We start from the raw sequence: 24,351 nt of genomic DNA, 5'->3' as shown, positions 1-24,351 counted from the left end.
CCATGCAGGGGGCAGGTTCACATTTTTTTTTTCGACATGAAACACCAGTTGCAACGTCGCCGTAGCGTTCAAAGAGGGATAACTCTAAATTTTCAATCCTTGGAATAAAATACAATGAAGTTCGTTTAAAAGTTCATTTACACTATTTACACATAATATTAAAATCACAACAACATCCAAGCATCACACATAGATTTTCCACAATATTTTCACAATATGTTAAAACGTTTATCCTATATGTCAACTCCTTTACTTCTCTACTACAAGTCTCACTGTCTGAAAACATCCCCCCTATATATAATATTGAGACATTGCTCGCGAGGAGCAATGTGTTTTGACCATTACATAATAATTTAGTATTGCTCGCGAGGAGCAATGTTATGTAAACAACTGACTATCTAAATATATAATAACGGAATCAAATATAAACAAACATAATCAAATAATTAAATATCGTTACACACAGTTTGAATTTAAGCTTGTTCAAATCATGGCACCGGGAAGTTCTGTAAGCCGACTTAAGTATAAATTATAATCCCCGGAATAGGTTAGGGCGACATAAATTGATCCATGTTTTACTAATGCACACATAGGGACAATCTTTAAAATCTTCATTCCAAGAACAGCAAAGCCATTAGTTATATTTATAAAGATAGTGTAGGTATATATGACTGTTCAAATCATGATCTGTGGAGATAAGGCGGTACAATACTGAAAAAGGCGACGATAACGACCAATGATCGATCTCAAAAAAATATATAAGCAAAACAAATTAGTGAACAGGGCATAAAGCACGGACCCCACCCCCAAAATTATATATTCCCTCATGTTATGCTCACCTGAATGGAAGTTGGTAGCAAGTGAAATAGCTTTCCAAAACTATATCCATCAATTTAGAATTTTTCGATCTATCTTTAGTCCAATGTAAAGAAAATAAATCCCTTATATTCACCTGGAAGGTCACATGCAGGTAAATATAACGTAGTATTTTTTCGACATTGTTGGATCTCAGTCAATCTAGGTTAAGGAGTAAGCAAAGCCATAATTAGTCATATTGATATGCAAGTGATATCTAGTTATGAAGATTCAAATTTGTCCATATCAAATCCCAGGGGAATAAGGGATATTAAAGTTTTACATGGGAATATGCCGAATATTCTTTAAAAATCTTGTTCTCAAAAAATTAGTTGCAATGATTTTTTATATTAATGATTAAATCAAATATTCTTTGATCATGCATATTGGCTCAAAGAAAAAGAATTAAACGACTTGTAAAGCACAGCATGAACGTATTAATAATGATACAAGCAATTTAGGATGCTTGTTGAAATCATGACCTCTAGGAGAATTCATTGGCCACTCTTTTGAAAGACAGCAAGGTCAGGGTTACTCAGGGAAGTGTTGTTGTCTAAGGGTCTTGCCTTCTAATATGTTTGCAAAAAGGAGTTTAGCTTCAAGAAACTTTCAATAATAACTTCAGCTTAAACTGGTCATGAAGGCCAGCAAAAGTCAAAGTAAAATATTAAAACTTATCTTCTTTAAATTAATTTTCAGAACAGATTAGCTCAACATTTAACTTTCAATAAAAAGAGACTGTCCATAATACATATTAGATTTATTCATTGCATTATTTTCAGGTACGCATGAAACCGCACAGAGTTTGTAAAATTGTAATTGCCTGTGCAGTTTTGCACAACATCTCGCTTACTCTTTATGAGCCAGAAGATAAGGGGGGAGACAGATCAAGAGGATATTCAGCCTCCCCAGCCTCCCTACCAAGGACAACAAGATGGAAGGAGTATAAGAGATTATGTTACACGACACTATTTCTCAAGAGTATAGACTGTTTAACAATTTAACAATTTACCTGCTCTTACAATGTAGGCATTGCTATGATAAAGAAAACATACAAGTCATATTTCATAATTTAATCAACAATTGTACAGTAAGTAGAAATGTTAACAATGTATAATTTTCACAATACAGTGTTATAGACTTTTAACAGCTATAACTATTAAAATAATGGAATAGATCATTAACAATACAAAAGTGCCCCATTGGTTAAATAACTCACTCTGAGGTCAAATATCCACATAGAAAAAGAAGTTTCATCACATCCTTAATGTACCCCCTTAGCAAGAGGTCCATAAGCCACAAAGGTTAAATGTCACAAATTATGGATGCTTCATCATTATACTGGTCAATTTATCATGTTACATAACTACTTGCAACACTTTTTCTTTTCTTACACATAAACTCTGGAATTCACAAAATAAATTAATAAAAAAAAATCCCTAAAAATTACTACAGGAAATGGGCATAACTCTTTTCAATAAAGTAACTTTTGATTAAAATATTTATGAACTAAATGTAATGATCCATGCTTATTTAATCCTAATCTAAGGATTTTTTTTTTTAAACTTTGTATTTACTATAGCTATCTATAAAGTGTTTTTATTTCCAAAATAACAACAAGAAGCCAATGGGCCACATCGCTCACCTGAGCACTTTAACCAGGAGTTCAGTATTTTATGAGTGGTATCAACCTATCCCTAAGGGGAGGGAGCATGATTTGAACAAACTTGAATCTTACAACAAGCAAATTCAAAGGATTGTGGTCCCCCGCTTTCGTGTCTTAACGGATGGGATGCCATTATTTATGACATATTGTAAATGTATTGTTTGTGTGTCCTGTTTTATCTGTGCATCATACAAAAAAGACATAAATTTTTGAATTAATAACAGTTACGGCAAAGATTATAGCTTCTCAAAACTACATCAATCTTCAACATCAAGGTCATGAGGTCAAATATCATAATATAATCCAAAACGTCTTGTCACAACTATTGCACATGTGAAAAAAAAATATCAAAAAGTAGAGTATACACAGCTAATTGTGCCACGTACGTGTAACGTATGGTAGCACATACCACATGTTACACGTATGTGAAACGTACATAACACATACGTGTATTCCAACTGCACGTTACACGTACGTGGTATAACGTATGGATAACATGCGTGTGACAACATACGTTTCACATAACGTACGTGAAACGTGCATTTGGAATACACGTATGTGTTACGTACGTTTCACGTACGTGTTACATATGGTATGTTCTACCACGCGTTACACATACGTTAATGAACATGTGGTTTACATATGTATTGTCAACCATACGTTACACATACGTTAATAAACGCACGGTTTACATGTGTATTATAAACCACACATTACACATATTTCACACACAGGGTTTACATTTATTATCAACCACACGTTATACATACGTTAATATATGCATGGTTTACATGTATTAAAAACCACACATTACATGTACATTAATGACAAGTATGAGTGTTATCAGCTATGTTACATGTAAGTTACTAAAAATTGTTTTACAGGTGTGTGAAAAGCTGGCTGTGTTTGAGAAGGCTGTATATTTTCTATATTAATGGTACTTTTACATACATGTATACGATAAATGTAGGTCAACTATAATTAAATTCAATCCTTTTTAATTCGTTTAATTAATTAGTAAAATTATTATTTAATTTTTGTCAACAAGTGAAAAAAATCCCTAAAAGTTTTATTGTTGCTGGGACTATATAATATTCTTAAACTGGTGACATTTTCAAATACTGTAACAGGAACTTTTTGTACAAAAGTACACCTCAGACCAAATACTTTTTTTTACTTAATAGTTCAGAGTGAATCTGGAGAACTAATCAAGATAATGTTTAACAATCAACAGGTCTGACACAATCTCTTGATTAAGCTTTATAGCTTGAAATAGCTATATAGCTTTATTAAGCTATTCAAAATAGCTTGATAAAGCTATTTATATGCAGGTTTTCACAAAAATGTTATTTGTACAAAATAGACAAAAAGTCGCAAGTATTTGACTATTCATATGTAATATGGGTTATCAAATCAACAACCCAAATCAAAGATAGTTCTAACATTGCAGCATTTGAATACTTTTAAGCAAAAGATGAATTTCCATTGTTTGGGTAACTGTACACTACCTTGTGTGAGTTGAGGCATGGATAAGTATGATTGCTTCTCATTGTACTGAATTATTACCAATCAATTATCTTGTTGACCATAATTGGCCTCCTTTATAATTTCATTGAAGAGGTAACTGTATCAATTGCTTTATATAGCCCCCAAAACTTTTAGAACTTTGAGTACAAAGTCTCTTAAGGAGACGCAATTTGATGAGTGATTTTTACATGCATTATTTTCATAAGAGTTCAAGGTTGAATATCATCACTGCACCAAGGTGCGACTTTTTGTACATACTTGGAAAATAACACATTTGAGAAAAAAGTGTGATAAAATAGCTAAATCAAGCTATTCTGAATAGCTTAATAAAGCAATATAGCTAAATCAAGCTATATAGCTTAATCAGGAGATTGTGCCGGAACTGATCAATAACCTGTAATTCATGAAACAGAGTATTGCGACCAACTTGGTCCAAGTATAAAATCCCTCTTAAAATGGGACCCTAGATCATAAGTTGCGTGGATTTTAATCATTATACTGTAATATATTTTAAAGATTTAACTTTTTTTTTTCTCAAAAAAATAATATCATATCATGATCTATGATAATGATGATTAAAACCCAGTCACCTCTGAAAGCTCACAGGTGTGTGCATTGTTGACTTGTTGTGCGTGTTTTGCGTCTTTAATGTTCCAATTTATTTCACATTGTTTACCTTACGTCCACTTGCATGTCTGACATGGAGTAATCAGTTCGCATTGGTGTATAATTTACTCTTAGAGCAGTAAAACATAGTCTACATACAAGTACACCAATCTCGTAATATGTACATGTATATCGGATATCGGTAGAGGCACATAAAATTGAACTCGATCATCGGTAGATATGATCATTCCGAATTCAGGAGCAAAAGCTGAATTTGGAAAAAAAAAAAAAAAGAAAATCACGATAATTTCACAACAGAACTCAAATGGAATTCACCTAAATAGGTATTACATAATTATACAGTTGGTAGCGTCCGTATAACACTAAATATGTAAAATGTACGTTCCGGAATGTTCACCTCCGATTATTATTTACGTTAACGGGTGACGTCACTGGTAAGAAGTCTGACGTATGCAAGACAGTGACTGGAGTTAGGCTAGGAGTAACGATGAGGAATATACATAACATGAACAGTTATTTATTTACTTTATATTTCAGACTGTGTTGCATGTAAACTAACGGATGTGTTTCTTTTATTTTAGTGTATAACATAATGTAAACTTGGTATACCAAATAAGCTGATAAGTACGAAATTATTGACGCAGTCAACTGTCTTGGTCAGCACCCCAGCCCAGGCGTGAATCAACACTGGCACATTATATCAAAATTAAGGTGAGGTATAAAACATACTGTTATAAAAAATATTTATTGTAAGATTTTTTTTAGCCTACCAATAAGATGCAATAAAACCCTTGATGGAAAAAGTTCCACCCACCCAATGTATATTTCTTTACAAAACATGTAGAGGAAATATAAATTATCTTTTAGGGCAATAAGGGTGTAACACTTATTTTTCAGATATCTTTTTCATACAGTCCTTATGAATATAAATAATGTATTCTGAGATTGTGATTTTTTTTATGTGATTTTAAATGTACACTCCAGGATGGTGGCTGAAGCTCATCTCCTATGTAAACACCTAAATGCCAAGTCTGGACTTCAAAAACAGATTCTGAAAGTTTAACCAGCATTATGGTAAAACTCTTAAAAAAGAAATCAAATTTTCTGATCCCATTGCTTTTAGACTTACAATTTAATACATATAATATCATGTAATGATGTGCATTACATTTCAATCACAAGAGGAGAAAATGTTAAATGTTATCAGTAAAATAAGTAATTTTTCATATTGTTTGTTTTGCTTTACAAGTCTGAAATGCAATTTTTTTTAACATATATTTTCTTTTTTACCTCAAGGACAAAAAGTATACACTTCGAACAGACACAAAAACATATAGGTCCATGCCAAGCTATGAAAGATTTATGCTGAGGGTAAGTTCTATTATTATATAGAATTTAATTGTCAGACATATGGTTATGTCTAAAATTTTACTGTACTTGTATTTATATCAGTGATAAGCAATATTTTGCACCTGAGCTGACTTACATGTAATCACAAAGAAATGTTATAACTAATTAGATAACCTGAGTCAGTCATGACCTATTGCTATCTGTTTTTAGCTCACCTGAGCTGAAAGCTCAAGTGAGCTTTTGCTGATCACATTTTATCTGTAGTCTGTCTGTCTGTCTAGCTGTCCGTCTGTCTGTAAACTTTCACATTTTCGACTTCTTCTCCAGAACCACTGGCCTATTTCAACCAAACTTGCCACAAACCATCCTTGGGTAAAGGGGATTCAAGTTTGTTCAGATAAAGGGCCACACCCTCAATAAAAGGGAGATAATTAAGAAATAGTGAAAATTTAGTGGGATGTTTTAAAAATTTTCTTCTCAAGAACCACTGGGCCAAAAAAGTTGAAACTTATAGGAAACCTTGTATGTCAAAGTGTAAATTCAAATTTGTTTAAATCATGAGCCCTGGGTTTGGTTGGGGCCACAATGGGGGATCAAAGTTTTACATAGGAATATATAAGAAAAAATCTTAAAAAATCTTCTTCTCAAGAACAGCAAAGCCTTGTTTAGTCATATTGATAAGGAAGCATCATCAAGTAGTGTAGATTCAAGTTTGTTCAAATCATGACCCCCAGGGGTAGGGAGGGGCCACAATGGGGGATCAATATTTTACATAGGAATACATAGGAAAAAAACTTTAAAATTCTTCTTCTCAAGAATAGCAAAGCCATAAATAGTCATTTTGAAATGGAAGCATCCTCAGGCTGTGTAGATTCAAGTTTGTTTGAATCATGATCCTCTGGGGATAGGATTGGACCATAATGGGAGATCAAAGTTTTACATAGAATATATAGGAAAAAATCTTCTTCTAAAGAACAGAAAAGCCATGATTAATCATCTTTATATGAAAGCATCATCAGGTAGTGTAGATTCAATTTTGTTCAAATCATGAACTCTGGGGTAGGGAGAGGCCACAATTGGGGATCAAGTTTTTACAAAGGCATATGTAGGGAAAAATCTTTAAAAAATTTCTGCTCAAGAACAACAAAACCATATGTTATGTTAATATTTCTTATGGCCTGCGGGTGTGTCATCACCTTGACCCAAGGTCATTTGGGCAAGTTCAAGGTCACTGACAGAAAAAAAAATCATAATTCGTGTTTACACAAAGATTGCTTATGACCTGAAGGTGTGTCATGACCTGACCCAAGGTCATTTGGACAAGTTCAAGGTCACTGACAGAAAAAGTTCATAATTCGTGTTCGGTCTGTATCTTTCCTATGGAGGATAATTTTGGATGTTGGGAGTATCCACTTCACACAAAGATTGTTTATGACCTGAGGGTGTGTCATGATCCTGACCTATAGTCACATACTGTAGAAAAAATGGATAAATAATGTATCCATACTTTCCAACAGAGAAATACTTCAAAAATTGTTATTAATTTTTCAATGTAATAAAAAACAATATTATTATTAGTATTGCTGTTTTACTAGGCTATGCCAAAGTTTCATTCATTAAAAAAATATAATGAGCAATTACTGGTAAATTTTCTCTCTAAATGTATAAACAATTTTTGAACACCTTTTAGATCCTAAAATACTAGTATTAGTGACTTGGCATCTTCTCTGAAAAACCCAATGGGGGTATTTGTCCATATTGGACAGTTCTAGTTTAGTTCTAAAGGAAGTCAACCAGGAGTTATATGTAGAAAATAATAATGTTCTGAAAAAAAAAACTATGTGTTTTTCCATATGCAAATTCATTTAATATTTTCTTTTTCTTTACAGATGAAAGGGAATTGCAGAAGAATGAATTGATGTTAACATCTCAACATTAAAGTTGGCTTAAATTTGAATATGTCTTTTGTTGTGATTGCCTAAAGAGCAATTAGGATCAGGAAATTTGAGGTGAAGGATATCCAGATATGTACCTTCAAAATGTGGATCATTCAACAGATGAAAAGAAAATAAGCCCCTGAAGAAAATTATGTCAAATGCATGAAATGAATATTTTAATTGCACATCATTTTTGTTTCACGCATGTTTACAATATATATGTGAAAAAGAATGTTCGGTGGTCAAAACATATGTTTAACCATGGTTTGGCACATGTATGGTACTTATACATTTATCATATGAGCAGTGCATTCAACAAACATGTTAAACGCATGTTTCTAAAAACATACGTTACACACACGTTGAACGTACGTTATTCATACGTGAACCATATGAATAACGTACGTGTGCAACGTGTGTAACGTATGGTAGTCAATAGGTATGTTTAACGTACGTGTCACGCATGATATTCATACGTGTGAAAACGTACGTTTAACATACGTGGTGCTTTTTTCATGTGATACGTACGTGAAGTCACGTACGTATCACATACGTTTAACGTACGTGATACGTACGTGGCACATTTTGCTGTGTACAATCGGAGAGGTCTTGAAACAGGTAATGCAATTCAAATGTAAATTAAACAAGTAATGTACATGTCAAATGCAAATGCTGTATCTTCTCTCAATCAAAATTTATCAGCAATGTTAAAATTGGGTCATAGATGTCAGGGTCAAGGTCAAAATTCATAGCATGCTTGGAAACATCTTGTCACAGGTAATGCACTTGTCAAATATTAAAGCCCTATCTTTTCTCAATCAAAAGTAATAAGCAAAGATATTTTTTTTGAAAAGTCGGTCACACTTCAAGATCAAGGTCATGAGGTCATAAATCAAAGAAAATTTGGAAAGGTCTTGTCACAGGTAATAAACATGTGAAATATGAAAGCCCTATCTCTTTTCATTTAAAAGGTATGACAAAGGTTAAAGTTTTTGTGACAGACAGACTGACAGACAGACGAATGAGATTTAATGTCCCCTCGCTTTCATGAAAAGGGGGGGGGGCAATTAAAAAAATACTACAGGAAAGGGACATAACATTTTTCAATCAGTAACTTTTGATTAAAATATTTATGAATTAAATGCAATGATCTATGCATACTTAATCTTAAACTAAGGATTTTTTTAAAATTATGTATTTGTTATCTATAAAAATGCTTTTATTTCCAAAATTAACAAAAAGACAGGGTTTGACATTTACGATGATTGGCCCATTTATTTGCTTCATTGACTAGACTATATATACATGTCATAGTTTATGATAACAAAGAAAACATTGATGTGAGTGGCAGCTCCTCATCCTCTTTCTTTGCTTTCTTTATCAGGATTTGAAGTAATTATATCCCCGCTCCGAAGGAGAGGGGGGTATACTGTTTTACCCTTGTGTGTCTGTCTGTGTGTGTGTTTGTCTGTCTGTCCGTTACAAATTTTTCGTCACAGTTTTCTCAGCAACTACTCATCACAGATACTTGAAATTTTAGCACATACTTTGTTTAGGCATGTCGTATAATGGGATATATTTTTGTACGAATCCGATGTCAACTTCCTGTTTTAGCCGTGCGTCTGTCCGTACCATACATAACAAATTTTTCGTCACATTTTTCTCAAATACTACTCATTGCAGATGCATGAAATTTTTTCATACTCTTTGTTGAGGCATGCCATATGATTGGATTCATACGAATCTGATGTCAACTTCCTGTTCATTCATGTGTCTGTCCGTAACTGAACCTGCGTATATTCACATCAGAACGGGGGTATTACTAGTGAGCATTGGCTCACAGACTTCTTGTTTAATCTGCAGATTATTTTTTCTTATTCTTTTTTCAAGGACGGCACACTGTAGAGCATCAATATCAAATGATTTTACGAACAAGTTATCTAAATGTGCGTTTAGTTCATACGGAAGGAAGCCTAAAAACCACTCCTTTTCCGTTTTACTAAGCCCACGAACAAGTTATGTTATGCTTTAGTATAGTTTACGTATTACTAGACTATATATTGTAAATTTATTTTAGAAAGCTGACTGGACTAATATAGTGTTAATGTTTATTTATTACTCTATTCGCCACAATCAAATGCTCCGTCAACATGGGGAAACCCGGGAATCGCTTCTGGCCATGCTGTTAGAAAAATAGCTTTTAAAAATGAGGCGTGAAGGTAAAGTGCAGCTAGTTGAATACGATTTTACATTGAATACTGATCCTTATTAAGTTTTCATTAGTTTACGATTCGGAAGGACATTATCTACACTAAACATATGCGAAAACAGGTTCTTGTTTGAAAAGTACGAGTGGAAGGGGAAAAGGCCGTTCTTAATACAGCCTTATGTAAACAAAATATCGTTGATGTGTGGCTGAATTTTTATCAAAGAAACATTCTGTTTTTCAATAAATACTCTTAGGATTTACAGCATAAGAAAAATTATCATAAAGAATGAACTTTCAAGTTACTATATTCAGCTCTCACGAACGTCTAACTGTTATTGTAAGCAGACGACATTTTTTTTATTTCACATTGAAATGAAAATTTGGTAGAAATATTGAAAAAATAAAACTAGACGTATGAATTAAAGTGATTTTTTGCATGGAAAATATTTATTGGAACTATAATTAATCTCTACTGAGAAACAGATTGTTTTTAAAAATATTGTGAGTTGCTAGGTAGGGGTAGGTCTGGCCTAGTTTACATCTTGTTTTATTTGTAAACACATTTTATAATGTAAGTCATAAAATATTACACCTGTTTTATCACAGATAGACGTTTCAATTCCTCCAGGAATTCCTACAAAGGAACTGGAGTCCTTGTAGAGATACACAATGTCTGAGACTGTCTGGGAGAGGGGGTTAGGTGGTGGGCCTCCTCCAGTCCTTTGTGACTCCCTGCTGTGTTCAGCAAACTTCTGTTTAGCATCCCGACACATGTTTCTCCATTTATCTTTCACCTTGGTAACAGTCCTGTGAGCTGTGCCCACAGCATTGACTTTTTCGGTTATGTTTTTCCACACCGCTTATTTTTTCTGATTAATAACCGTGTTAGAGTGTTTACTTTCCAATATTAGAATTTGTTTTGCTTCATTATGAATGGTGCTAATCTCCATAATGCTGAAATTCTGGCTTCTAGTGCCCTTAGGTTTAGAGCAGGCCCCGGGGCCATAAAACTTAGACGAGCTCACTTTTGATCTCAGTCTCACTTTTCCACTATTAATTCCTTTGGTAAAAGTGAGACTGAGATCAAAAGTGAGCTCGTCTTAGTTTTATGGCCCCGGGACCAGAAATCAGTGCTCTCCATGTTTACATAGGAAGTAGAAGTGCATTAAGGATAACCAAGTGATCACCAAGTGATTAACTCAGTTAACACAGTGTTAGTTAACCATTGCGTTAAATTGCTTTTAATCAACACAATTTAACCACTGCGTTAGCTAATCACTTGATTAAGACTTAACACTGTGTTAACCTATCCACTTTGTGAAATTTAACCTCCTTTTGAAAAACCGGGCCCTGGTTTGTATTGAAGTAATTAATTTAACACGAAGACATAATCAGGAGCTTGAAAAATTAATACTATTATTAATAGTATCATTAATAGTAAAAGTAAATTACTATTACTATTATTAATAGTAATTATTAATACTATTAACAAAATAAAGTAAAAATAAGTCCCATAAAGTGATCAATTTGATCATCAGAATACACTTAAATCTCTTACCAAGCGCACAAGTACACATGACTGACAAAAGAAACTGCAAAATTCTAAGAACCGTCATCTTCAATCTGGAAAAAATATAACAAATGTCATTAAATAAGCATACAAGTATCATTGTAAATGTTCAAAACGTGTAAAAGATAGATGCAAAGATCACAAACGGAATATTTGCTTTAAAGTCTAATTAAACAGAACGTGGGATAGGGGAAAAGCAATTCTGTCTAGCAGTCAAATATATTTTGTGAGCTCCTTGTTATGATCATTAAACGGAGAATTTCGTTGACAATTCAGTGTGAAAATAATGGATTTCTGGTATGAGAACGTCAATCCATATTCGACCTAACGACAGATTGTTTTTGTATTTAAGGCCATTGTAAGGATAATTTAACTTGCCAAATATAGACTTAAAAACGAGATTATTGTCAAATGTATTTGTAACATATTTGTCAGTAGCCTGCCTAGGTTTAATATTGTTCATATGAATAACATTCTCTTGCGTATCGAACCCACTGGGAAACAAAAACACCGTTAGACGACAATGCTATTTGTTATACATGCAGTGGACGAGAGTTTCTTTGTCGAAGCAAATAAATCACCTGTTGACAGTAGAAGAATTTAACGTGTACGCGCTAAAATTAAAAGCAAATGCTGATAATCCTGCAATTGACTTTTTATATCCAATATCAAGATTTATATGTTACTATTTTAACGTACCTCATGTACCTTAAATTGTATGATGATATATACATATCTTAATTGTCACACACACACAGACCTAATATGCACCACCTCTGTTATCAATTTCAACTGCTTTATAATGTTTAATGAAATCAATACTGTCCAATTTTTACATCGTAAGACGTTTAAATTATATATCCATGGAATAGTTTTGTCAACCTTAGAAATCCCATGTAGTAGTTTTTTGGTGTGGGTGTTATTTTCCATTGAGCTTTTGCAATGAAATTTTTATATGATCATTTGGAAATCCCCTTATTTAGCTTATCTGATCTGAAAGCTCAAATTTTGATCACATTTTGTTTGGAGTTGGATGTTAGTCCTCTTCTCAAAACCCTGGGCAAATTCAAACAATGTTATTATATAGGGGGAAAATCTGGGGTAGAGCATTGTGAAATTGGGCCTTTTGGGGATTGGATCAAGGTAAAGGTCAATTTCTATATGATAATATAAGTTTACAAATGACATCTATTTTTCTAATCTTTTGTAATTAAACTACGCAATGAAGCTACATGTATACAATTTAAAAAGACCCCTATAAGGCAAAAAAGGTCAAAGGTCGATGTCAAATGTTGCCATAGCAACCAAATATGTCACTTATTTAATACCTTATTCTTGCATTGTATAAAATTTCTTTTTGCATTAAGTGTAACCATCAATCAATAAAATATTTTTTTAAATGGATAGTAGATTATATTCATATTGTTTAATTTTAGAAATTCAGACCTCTTACGATTTCGCCGTATGTTGAGTCCAAAATACGTCTTACGTTTTGCTATTACGATAATACGTAAATCGGAAATCCGTTCGTTTGGATTTTAGCAATTAGTTTTCTTTAGTTAGTTTCTTTATTGTATTGTACAGACTCCAAGGGGAAAATTCAAGCATTATGTCCTAGAAGTCATTACTTGACAGACCCGAGGCGGTGAGTCAGTAAAATACGGGAAAATATAACGAAAACAGAGGTTGAAGCGAGGAAGGGATCCAGATGGCGTCCTCCTTTGTGTTGTTTTAGTATTACATATACCGTATATGATTTTTTAATAAATAATTATTACACGCCGGGAACAATCCCCTGTGTTGCTTAGAAATATTAAAAAAAAAAATTAAAACTTGAATTGTTAAAATAAATACAGTTTTTAGTATAGTTTTTAAAAATAACATGATTTTTTAAAATGAAATTTGCTGTGTTTGTATGATTTTTTTTTGAAAATAAATTGTAATTTTTCTGCATATTTCTTTGTTGTTTCATCCAAGAATGATAAACCGTTAGTTATCATAGCAACACGGAACAAAGAAAAAACTAGAAATATGTCCATAGGACATGAATGCCCCGCCGAGGGTATATTAGTAATGCAACATGTAAATTTGTATTAGTGTATGAAATTTGATGAGACTATCTTGAATAGTTTCTTTAAAATTGAAATTGAAGTCTAAAAAGTTTGATATAGATGAAAAATTCTCACCAAGTTATGTATAAGTGCATAAACTTACATAAATGTATCTTAAATGGTTTCTTTAAAATTAAGCAAAATGCAAATCTAAGAAAAGTGAGGTCAAGGTCACTGGAAAGTTCAAGGTCAAGTGTTTTTGATGCAGTTGAATACTTCTCACAAATACGTATCAGCATATTTAAGTTTGATAAAAATATTTTGAATGGTTTATTTAAAACTGAGCTAAACACTAATTTAAAATAAATGCCAAGGTCAAAAAATGTTGATGCAGTTGAAAAGGTTACATCAGTATGTATTAGTATATGAAGTTTGATAAAAATATTACGAATGTTTTCTTTAAAACTGAGTAAAACACAAATTGAGAAAAGTGAGGTCAAAGGAATGGTCAAGGTCAAAAAATGTTGATGCAGTTGAATAGCTCTCATCAGTATGTATCAACATATGAAGTTTGATAACACTGTATTGAATGGTATCTTTAAAACTGAGCTAAACACTAATTTAAGAAAAGTGAGGTCAAAGGGAAGGTTAAGGTCAAAAAATGTTGATGCAGTTGCATAGCTCTCATCAATATCTATCAGCATATGAAGTTTGATAAAAATGTATTGTATAGTTTCTTTGAAACTGAGCTTTGAACAGAGCTAAACGCAAAGCGTGACGGAAAGACAGACGGAAGGACGGAAGACGGACATGACAAACACTATATGCCCCGGCCATATTCATGGCGGAGCATAAAAATGTTTGTGAAACACTCATGCCCCCGTATGGCAACTTATAGCAAAGGTTAAATTTTCTCAAATGCAAATCAAATATGTTGGTACCGATAGTAAGGTCTTATCTCGAGGAATAAACTTGTGAAATATGAAAGCCCTAGCATCAACCATTGAATAGATATGGAAAAGAAGGAAGGTCTTGTCACAAGGTAAAAAAAACCATGTTAAATATGAAAGCCCTAGCAACAACTTTTCAAAAGTTGTGTCCAAGGTTAAAGTTTTCGAAAAGTAGGTGAAAGTCCAAGGTCAAAGGGTCAAAGTTGTTGGTATCCAAAGGAAGGTCTTGTCACAAGGATTATATATGTGAAGTATGAAAGCCCTAGAATTAGCGATTCAAAAGTTATGGCCAAGGTTAAAGTTTTTCAAAAGTAGGTCAAACTCCAAGGTCAAGGTCAAAGGGTCCAAGTTGCTGGAATCCAAAGGATTGTCTTGTCACAAGGATAACATATGTGAAGTATGAAAGCCCTAGCACCAGCCGTTCAAATGTTAGGGCCAATGTTAACGTTTTACAAAAGTAGGTCAAACTGGTCAAGGTCAGGGGTCAAAGTTGTTGGTATCCAAAGGAAGGTCTTGTCACAAGGATTACACATGCTAAGTATAAAAGCCTAAGCTCTAAATGTTCAAAAGTTATGGCCAATGTTAAAGTTTTTCAAAATTAGGTCAAACTATAAGGTCAAGATCAAAAGGTCAAATATGGTGGTACCCAAAGAAAGGTCTTGTCACAAGGAATACACATGTGAAGTATGAAAGCCCTAGCACTAATTGTTCAAAAGTTATGGCCAAGGTTAAAGTTGGGGAAAATTTAGCAAAACTGGGTCAAACTCCAAGGTCAAAAGGTATAAGGTATGGTGGTACCCAAAGAAAGGTCTTGTCACAAGGAATACACATGTGAAATATGAAAGCCATAGCTCCAACCAATCCAAAGTTATGGCCAATGGACAGGGCAAAAACTATATAACCCGAATCTTCGATACGGGGGCATAAAAATTTCACATGCTATTCGAAGTAATTGCAAAGAAAGCAAAAAAACATTGATTCCTTTTCTTAAAAATGATTTATGATTATTATTTTTTTTTTATATTTCATCACAACATCTCTACGTTAAAAAATTAAGAGTAATTGCCCGACATTTCTGCACTCTTTGAGCATAAATCAATTTAGCTGCAATTTGAATACTATGGTTGCACAAAAACGTTGTTCCTTGCCTATTTAGTTAGCTAGAAATTTTACCTGAGTGGACAGTTAAGAATCATCTGCCTTTTCTATACTGATAAATTTTGGCAATACACTCCGAAAAGCCAGCACCAGAGTTCTTACTTACTCCTCTTATATTACACTAGGTTGAGACGATGTACGTAAACTATATTTAGGCTTCACTTGAAGAGAAGCTATCGTTAATTTGATTAAAAGTCTACTTTTATTTTCGATAAATAGCTGTGAAATAACAAGAAAGAGAATACGGTGGTAGGAAGGGTTGGCGGATCTAAGTTACTGGCAATTTTTTAATGAAGCTGGTAACAAACAATCGTTCAATTATTTGATAAAAGGTCAGAAATGAATTATTTAGTCAAAACTTGATTTAAGACAACTGATTAAAAAACTAAATGTGAAAATCGTTTTCGTACATGTAAGTCCCTCGTCGTACTTTTGGTCAGATGTCATCGAACCCGATGTTAAAAGAACAAGAGGCCCATGGGCCACAACGCTCACCTGAGTTACTTTGGCCCTGCTGTTCTTCACCAGCCCCCACCTCTTGTAATACTTATTGTGGACCCGCCCTACCCCCGGGGGCCATGATTTGAACAATTTAAAATCTATACTACCCAAGGATGCTTCCACAGAAGTTTCAGCTTTCCTGGCCCAGTGGTTCTTGAGAAGAAGATTTTCAAAGATTTTGCCTATATTTCAATGTAAAACTTTGATTCCATGTTGTGGCCCCGCCCTACCCCCGGGGGTCATGATTTGAACAATTTAGAATCTACACTACTAAAGGATGCTTCCACATAAGTTTCAGCTTTTCTGGCCCAGTGGTTCTTGATAAGGAAATTTTTTAAGATTTTGCCTATATATTTTAATGTAAAACTTTGATTCGCTATTGTGGCCCCGCCATATCCCCAGGGGCCATGATTTGAACAATTTAGAATTTACACTACCCAAAGATGCTTCCACATAAGTTTCAGCTTTTCTGGCCCTGTGATTCTTGAAAAGAAGATGTTTTAATGAACCAACCCTATTTTTGTCTTTTCTTGATTATCTCTCCTTATAAGGGGTGTTGGCCCTTCATTTTAACATTTTAAACTCCCCTTAAACCAAGGATGCCCTGTACCAACTTTAGTTAAAATTGGCCCAGTGGTTCTTGAGAAGGAATTGAAAATGTGAAAAGTTTACAGACGGACAGACAGCTAGACGGACGGACGGACGACGGACAACAGGTGATCAGAAAAGCTCACTTGAGCTTTTCAGCTCAGGAGAACTAAAAACGAGGCGATTATCACTATATGAATATACACTGTACTTTCATGTTAATGGGCATGAAAACAATGGATTAAACTAAAGTTAAGAATATATTTATATCTGGAAAGATTAATAGTATTTTAAGTTGTGCTTAAAATATTATTAGTAAAATGTGCATATTCGCCACAGAGAGCACCGTGGCAGCGAACCCGAGTACAATTTTTTATATATTATTATGGTTCACATTTCACTAATGTGGATAAAATTTATTCTTAATTTAATACATTTCAGTGGGTTTTTCTGCATACATGTAAAGTCCTTTGTGCTAAATATAACACTGTACCTAATGTGTGAAAATAATTTTTATTCCCTCCTCCAAAAAAAATGTGCTGACAAAATCAGTAAAATATGCACATTCGCTTCTTTTATCCTTGATGGAAATAGAATCAGAGCATCCAAAATACAATAGGAAGAATATAATACAAAAGGTATCAATATAAATATGCTAACATGTAAACAGAAGACAGCAATTAACGAAACTGATATTTTCAAGTTTAAAAAAAAAAGAAATGTAAAAGGGGCGTATATCTACTTACAATTAACCACAGTGGTATTTCTTCCTGCTATAAGCCTGTAATTAATTGTCAGTAGAGACGTTTTGATATATTATTTGAGTGGTTCGTCAGCAGTGGTAAAACTTCAATTCCCCGCTCTTGCGCGGGATTTCATCAAGTTTAGTAAAAATGACGGATGGTAGATATTTAAAGTGTGGTATCAGTGACTTGATTGATTGTTGATTAAAGGGAACGACAGGTCTAGAATAACTGATATTTCATTCATTTGATAATTCTATCCAATACTCTCAATTGTTTAACTTAATTCTACAGTAATAAGACTAAAAAATTATATATGAGCAGACTGCTGGAAGCTGCCATGTTGAGAGATAAGGTTATCCCGCTTGCTATTATTTATGATGACTTTCGAACACATTGGCTCCAAATGAAAAAAGTATATTGTCAAAATCAAGTGGTGAAAATGTGCTAAATAAGTTATTGCGATTTCATTTAGAATCTGAATGTAATGATGGAGATATAATTTTACATGAAAATGATTCAGTTTGTTCAGAACTCAGGAAAATAAAAGAAGAAATTAAAATTGACATGCAATTACTATAGCACATCTTTTGTAATAATTGGGGATTGAATACTTATTTGCATAGGGTTGTGTATTTCACGTAACCTTATTTCAAAAATTAAAAAAAATGCATCTATAATGAATGTTTTTCTTTCTGCAATGAAAACAATATGCTTGACTAAGCTTATTATTAATGTAAAGAATGTTTATTAGTCTGCAAACAGTAAACACATTGACTATAAACATCTAGCATTTGAAGTGCCTCCATCAGCGGTCAAAATAAGGAATTTCTCACGATGGTCCAATTTAGCAATAAATATCAAATTTAACTCCTGTTTTCAGCAACGCATTGTTTTAATATGCTGCTGTTCATTTTTATATGAGAGGTGACGTTTTATACTCAGAAATTAAAATCCCTGAGTAAAGTCCCAATGCAAGAAATTTTTCACTCATAGAAAAACGAAAAATAGGATGTATGATTCAGAAGAGAGAGAAAGGAATTATCAAGGTATATTTATATGCAGATGATATATGTGGAGATAACGAACAGTATTCGAGCTCAGAAGTCCAATAAACATTTAAAAATAGGAGCAGAGCAAACACGGACCTCTAAGACATCAGAGGTGGAATCCGGTGCCATGGAGGAGTGAGCATCCCCTGCCGAACCGGTCACCCCCCGCCGTGTGTTCCTTGTCATGATCGGGAAACAACGGAAAAATCCGTCTATAATTCAGTGTGTAAATAATGGCCTAACAATTAGTATGAAAAAGTCAATCAGCATTTGACTTAATGATAGATTGTATTTGCTGACAAGGTCATTGTTTCGACCATAGAACTTACGAAATGATGAATAATGCTAAATCTAGGCTTATGTATTGGTAAGGTTGAGAATTTTTTTTGCTTCCAATGCTATGATAGTAATAGTAGCATGACGTCATAGATTTACTGAGAGGTTTGACACAGGTCTGCTGATGAACAATTCACCTTGTAAATTTTTAATAAAAATATCCACAAAACTAATTACGTCCTATAAAAACATAAATTTCTTTCAAGTGCCTTACATTTTAGTATCGTTCAAAAAAAAAAATCATATACTTTTTTTTTTAAACTCTGTATTTTATCTTACAGAGAGAAAATGATAAATATCCAGTGCATAAATATTTGGTTGAAATTTTTCCAATTTATGATTATTTTGGTGGTGTAAAGTGACTTTGCAAGTTGTGTAGCACTGTTGTAACGCTAATTAAATGCAGATAAAATACAAGCATTTTCTTTGAGGGCAAATATTACTTTATTTCAAGGTAGGGGTGTTTTACCATGTATTTTAGAGTAAGATACCTTGTATTTTTTTTTCTCTGTGCGGGAAAACTTATTTCAGAATTATAAGGCTGAGTCTAGAGTCTTGAAAACACATACATAAAAGTTATGGTTTTCAATTCGATAAACTGGTTTAGTAATGCTATTGAAAACATCTTCGTATAATTGAGATTTAAATATCATTCGTAAATAAATATTTAAATTTGCTTTGTTTTTCTCCTAAGCCAACTATAAAATTGATTTGTAAACCATTTTTGTGTATACTCACGCGTAGAAATATACACGGAGAAACTAGCGCTAAAGTGACGTCACAATGAGGCTACAGAAACGTTAATAAAAATATGACGATATAGGGCAGTGAGAAATTCAAACATTGAGTATATTTTTGGTGGATTTAAACATGTAAAATGTAAACATAAGGAATGTTTTTTAAGTTTAGTGTGAATTATTGGTGTGTAAATCACACAGACTAGCGCGCTTCATGAAATATGCCTACGTGATAAGTCTGTGTGATTTACACACTAATAACTCACACAAAACTTAGAAACATTCCTTAAGTAACCTGCAAGGAAAATAACACATGTTCATTGAAACTATATTTATAATCATATTCCTCTTTTATAGATTTCCGTCACTGGATATACTTAGTTAAAGTTCAAACCAAAAGAGGCTTTTTACTTGAATAAATATTATTGTGAATTTTCCTTCCCGAATATGACACTGCATATTTAAGAAAACGCTGTGAAATTTGTACCTTGATAAGTTGTATTTTTCAAATTTTCAATTTAAATTCTGCAATATATAAAAATATAAGTACTGATCTTACCATACAATGTATATATCTCATGGACAGAGGTCTCAAATAAACAGATCGGCAGCATTTACTTATTTTTTTTTATATCAGACTGAAAACAAGGAAGTATATTGAGCGGGGTACAGTTTCACGTTTTAAAGTTTAAATATTGCACTCTGTAAAAACAAGCTTCTCGAAGGCTGAGCGCATGATTGCATTTTTAAAGGGAACCGATTTAGGTTATTTGTGTTATTAAAAGAAATACAATACACACATAAACGTAACGTTTTTAGTTATACAAACTATGTCGAAAAACTAGGATTCTGGGGCAACTTAATTCAAGAGATTTAATATGTAATGCTTTATCTTTAAATATCACATGTAGTGCACCATGATAAATTTTTTTTTTTTTGGAGTTTAAAGCCCACCTATCGTTTAAATAGTAACCAAAATGAGATATGTTAATATTCAAGATCATTTTGTTTGTACATGATTTACGGCAGGTAGATAAAACTGTGAGGGATTAAAAGTTTATTGTTTACATTTAACGTAATAAAGATAAAGCTTGTGTGTTATCAACAAATTGAAATGTGTAAGAACTTCCTTCGAAACTAGTTATGATATTGAATGCCTGAACGTCAACTCGTGTTATTTATGACCAGATCTTATGACAAATTATTTACACAAGGTAGCAGCAACACGTCCTGTAGAGTTTGTCTATGTGCATCATCTGTTTCTATACTTCCTCATATCCTATTGCAAAATTCCAATGACAGTGTACTGTAACTAAAGTAATCTGCAGGCCTCTTATCTAAAAATGGTTGTACTCTCGGTAATTATTACATGCTGTGACTGCAATATACCACTATATATGTGAAAAGGCTAATGAAGTTAAAAGGAAGTATTTTTGAAGTTTATATAAAATGTAGTGCAGTAACCGATATTTTCATCTTAACAGAAAGAGGTAGAGCAAAAAAAATCGATGACAATAGATACACAGAAACAAATCCCAAAGCGTCATTCTGAGCTTTTATTATTACCTCTTAGATTTATTACTCCTTACATTTACGACAGTATTATAAGATTTCATTTTTAGATTCCATTGAAATAATAAAAAAAAATTTATCTGTTTTTATTTCTACACTTTGATTTCCAAGTGCATTTTTAAAAATTTTTATTTGTTTGTTTCATTCGCGAATGGTTTGAATGTTTATTAATATCAAAATACGGGGGGGGGGGTTAAGCAAAATGAAAACTAGGAGAACTATGAGCTCTGAGTTTAAAAAAAAATGATCCCCCCCCCCGACCATGCTCCCTTATGAGTATAATGGAATCGAATGTTTGCTACGGGAACCGCAATAGGGTGAGTTAACCATCGGACACATACCTTGCTTTGAACAACTTTAAGCAATAAACTTTCAATGAACCTGAGTCTTTCCGTGTTTTTACTTGTTTCTGTCTCAAATGTGAAGATTTCAACTTTTTAATGATGCCGATTTTTATTTTCATGTTGTGAATAAAATACCACTCGAATGGCCTTGAAATTACGTCATATTTGCATCATCAAAGGGAAGTAACCAGAATTTTACGATTTTGCAATTTTTAGAGTTGTCGTTCTTTTAAATAGACTTCAACGGAACGAGACGGACCTAGGTAAAATTTGTCAATGATTGAAAGTTTTAAAGAATTTTTTTCAAAAATTTTACTTCAATGTTTGTATAATATTTTTTAGAGTTGCTTTTACTAGTATGTTTATTTCACCGTACATCGGACACAAATTAACCATGGATCGGACACTTTTCGATGCATGGGTAATCGCTTCCATTTTCATATAAAACCCAAATGACAGCTGTTTTTAACAGAAATAGAAAATAAAAACTCTAAATTTTCAATGAAATTACAAGTTATCGATATATGACGACTAGAAGTGGACTCAATTTTATTTCTTTAAACTAGATGATGATAACCCACGAGACAAAGGCGCGAGTTACCATAATAATACATGTAGCATTGTAAAGCCTTTCTAAAGCGATGTGATGCAACTAAAATCTCTTCACATTTGTGGATCGAAATAGTCATTCAAATTTAACTAGAGAATTAATTTTTAAATAAAAGATACAAATGTTTCAATATCACTAATTTTAAAGCACCGAGATCAAGGTATGATATTTTTCTGGTTCAAATACCGTATGTCCGATGCATGGTGAATATTGTCCGATCCATGGTGAATTCTGACTTATTTCGAAGAAATCAGTTTTTAATAAATAAATAGAATATAATAAATATTAATAAATAGCACACGATTGTGTCAAAAATTTATATTTTAATCGCATACTACATGTTAAGTTTTATTTTGATAATATTCGGTCGGTAGCGATATCGCTAGAACTTGTTGAAGTACAAGGGTGTCCGATGCATGGTGAATTCACCCTATATTTGTTTGATTGGAACGTACGGTATGAGCTTCAGAATATATATATATATATATATATATATATATATATATATATATATATATATATATATATATATATATATATATATATATATATATATATACGAGGGTTGTTAGAAAAGTTCGCGGACAAGTTCTATTGTGAGCGCGCTATTTCTATGAAACCGGTTAAGCAATCCAGATAAAAACTTTACCTATTTTGCAATATACAAAAATTTGGTGTTTTCCGGTGATCCTTAAAAAATATACAGCTATATTATTTTGATAAAACATGCTTCACGGAGCATGCTACTTTTTCGCACGTTTACATTACATAGACCTTTTAATGAAATTGAAAATTGCACAGTTGTAGCGCAAAAAGAATTATAATATTTTATCTAGCGCTACAGTATTCATGAAAGGTCACTTGGCGAAATTTTGAATTAAATTGGAGGGTGTATGACTGTTTTATAGCCATTTATAAATAATCAACGCGTAAAAGCAAAGCCAAGAATGGGAACGTCATTGAAAGTCATGGAGCACCGAGCTACTAAAAAATTATGTGTACAGACAAGAAAATGTCTAAAAATAGACTAAAATGCTTCTAGATGCTGCTGGATATTGCCTACATGTATAAAGGACAAAAGTATTCAAATGGTAGTAGCTTTTTAAGAATGGAAGGATTAACATTTTTAATGATCAACTCCATCGATACCTCAATACCCCACTTATCGCATGGAAGTTGCGCCTATGGATTTTGCATTGTTTCCATATCTGATCGCTTAACTGCGTAGACATTTATTTTAATTATTTTAAGATCTCACTAATATCCGAAACAACAAAAAAAGACATTATAGAAGAAAAGTAACATGTCTTGATATAGATATTTAATTTTTAAGTAGAAAAAAGACAAGAAAAGTCTAAAGAAATGAAAGATATTTAGAACTGATAAAAAGCTTAACGGGTTTGAAATCTGATTGTCACGTCACTTAACTTCAAGTGATTGCTCCGTGAATCCTATGACCGCATAGTAAAAATCGTTGTAAATTTTCACAGTTATAGTATGGACCTGATTTTTTTACATTCTAATAAACAAAATATAGGAATTTAATCAGATATATAGGTCATACTTCACAGTACACAATAGATTTTCCGTAAATCAATGTGTCCGCGAACTTTTCTAACAACCCTCGTATGTATATATATATATATATATATATATATATATATATATATATATATATATATATATATATATATATATATATATATCCGCACGAAAATATATAGCGGGATTATATATTATCAGACCTCTTTCTTTACTCCTCCCGGAATATTAAGGGTGAATATAAGTATTTATCAATACTGTGCAGAAACAAGTTACTCTGACGTTATATGGCTAACGATAGGGATTCATTTGAAAAAAATATGTATTTTTGGAAAACAATTCACCTATTAATAGCTGCAAAGTTTGCTACAGATTGAATCCGAAAGGCATGTGTTTGTACTTAGTATGACAGCTTTGTTAATTTAT

General features: G+C 32.8%; 1 long non-coding RNA gene across 1 annotated transcript; it reads left to right on the top strand.

Annotated features, from left to right (window-relative positions):
* Positions 1-5,295: 5,295 nt before the first annotated feature.
* Positions 5,296-7,964, top strand: LOC133198947 (uncharacterized). Its single transcript, XR_009722680.1, has 4 exons — positions 5,296-5,386; positions 5,660-5,749; positions 5,972-6,046; positions 7,915-7,964. It is a non-coding gene; the product is annotated as an uncharacterized LOC133198947 (long non-coding RNA).
* Positions 7,965-24,351: the final 16,387 nt, after the last annotated feature.

This window comes from Saccostrea echinata, unplaced genomic scaffold (genome assembly GCF_033153115.1).
Source record: "Saccostrea echinata isolate AGI-Se365-2 ecotype Australia unplaced genomic scaffold, CSIRO_AGI_Sech_v1 ptg000033l, whole genome shotgun sequence".
NCBI classification, from domain to species: Eukaryota; Metazoa; Mollusca; class Bivalvia; order Ostreida; family Ostreidae; genus Saccostrea; species Saccostrea echinata.
The sequence above is the reverse complement of the archived record's forward strand: the minus strand, read 5'-3'. Positions and strand labels throughout refer to the sequence as shown.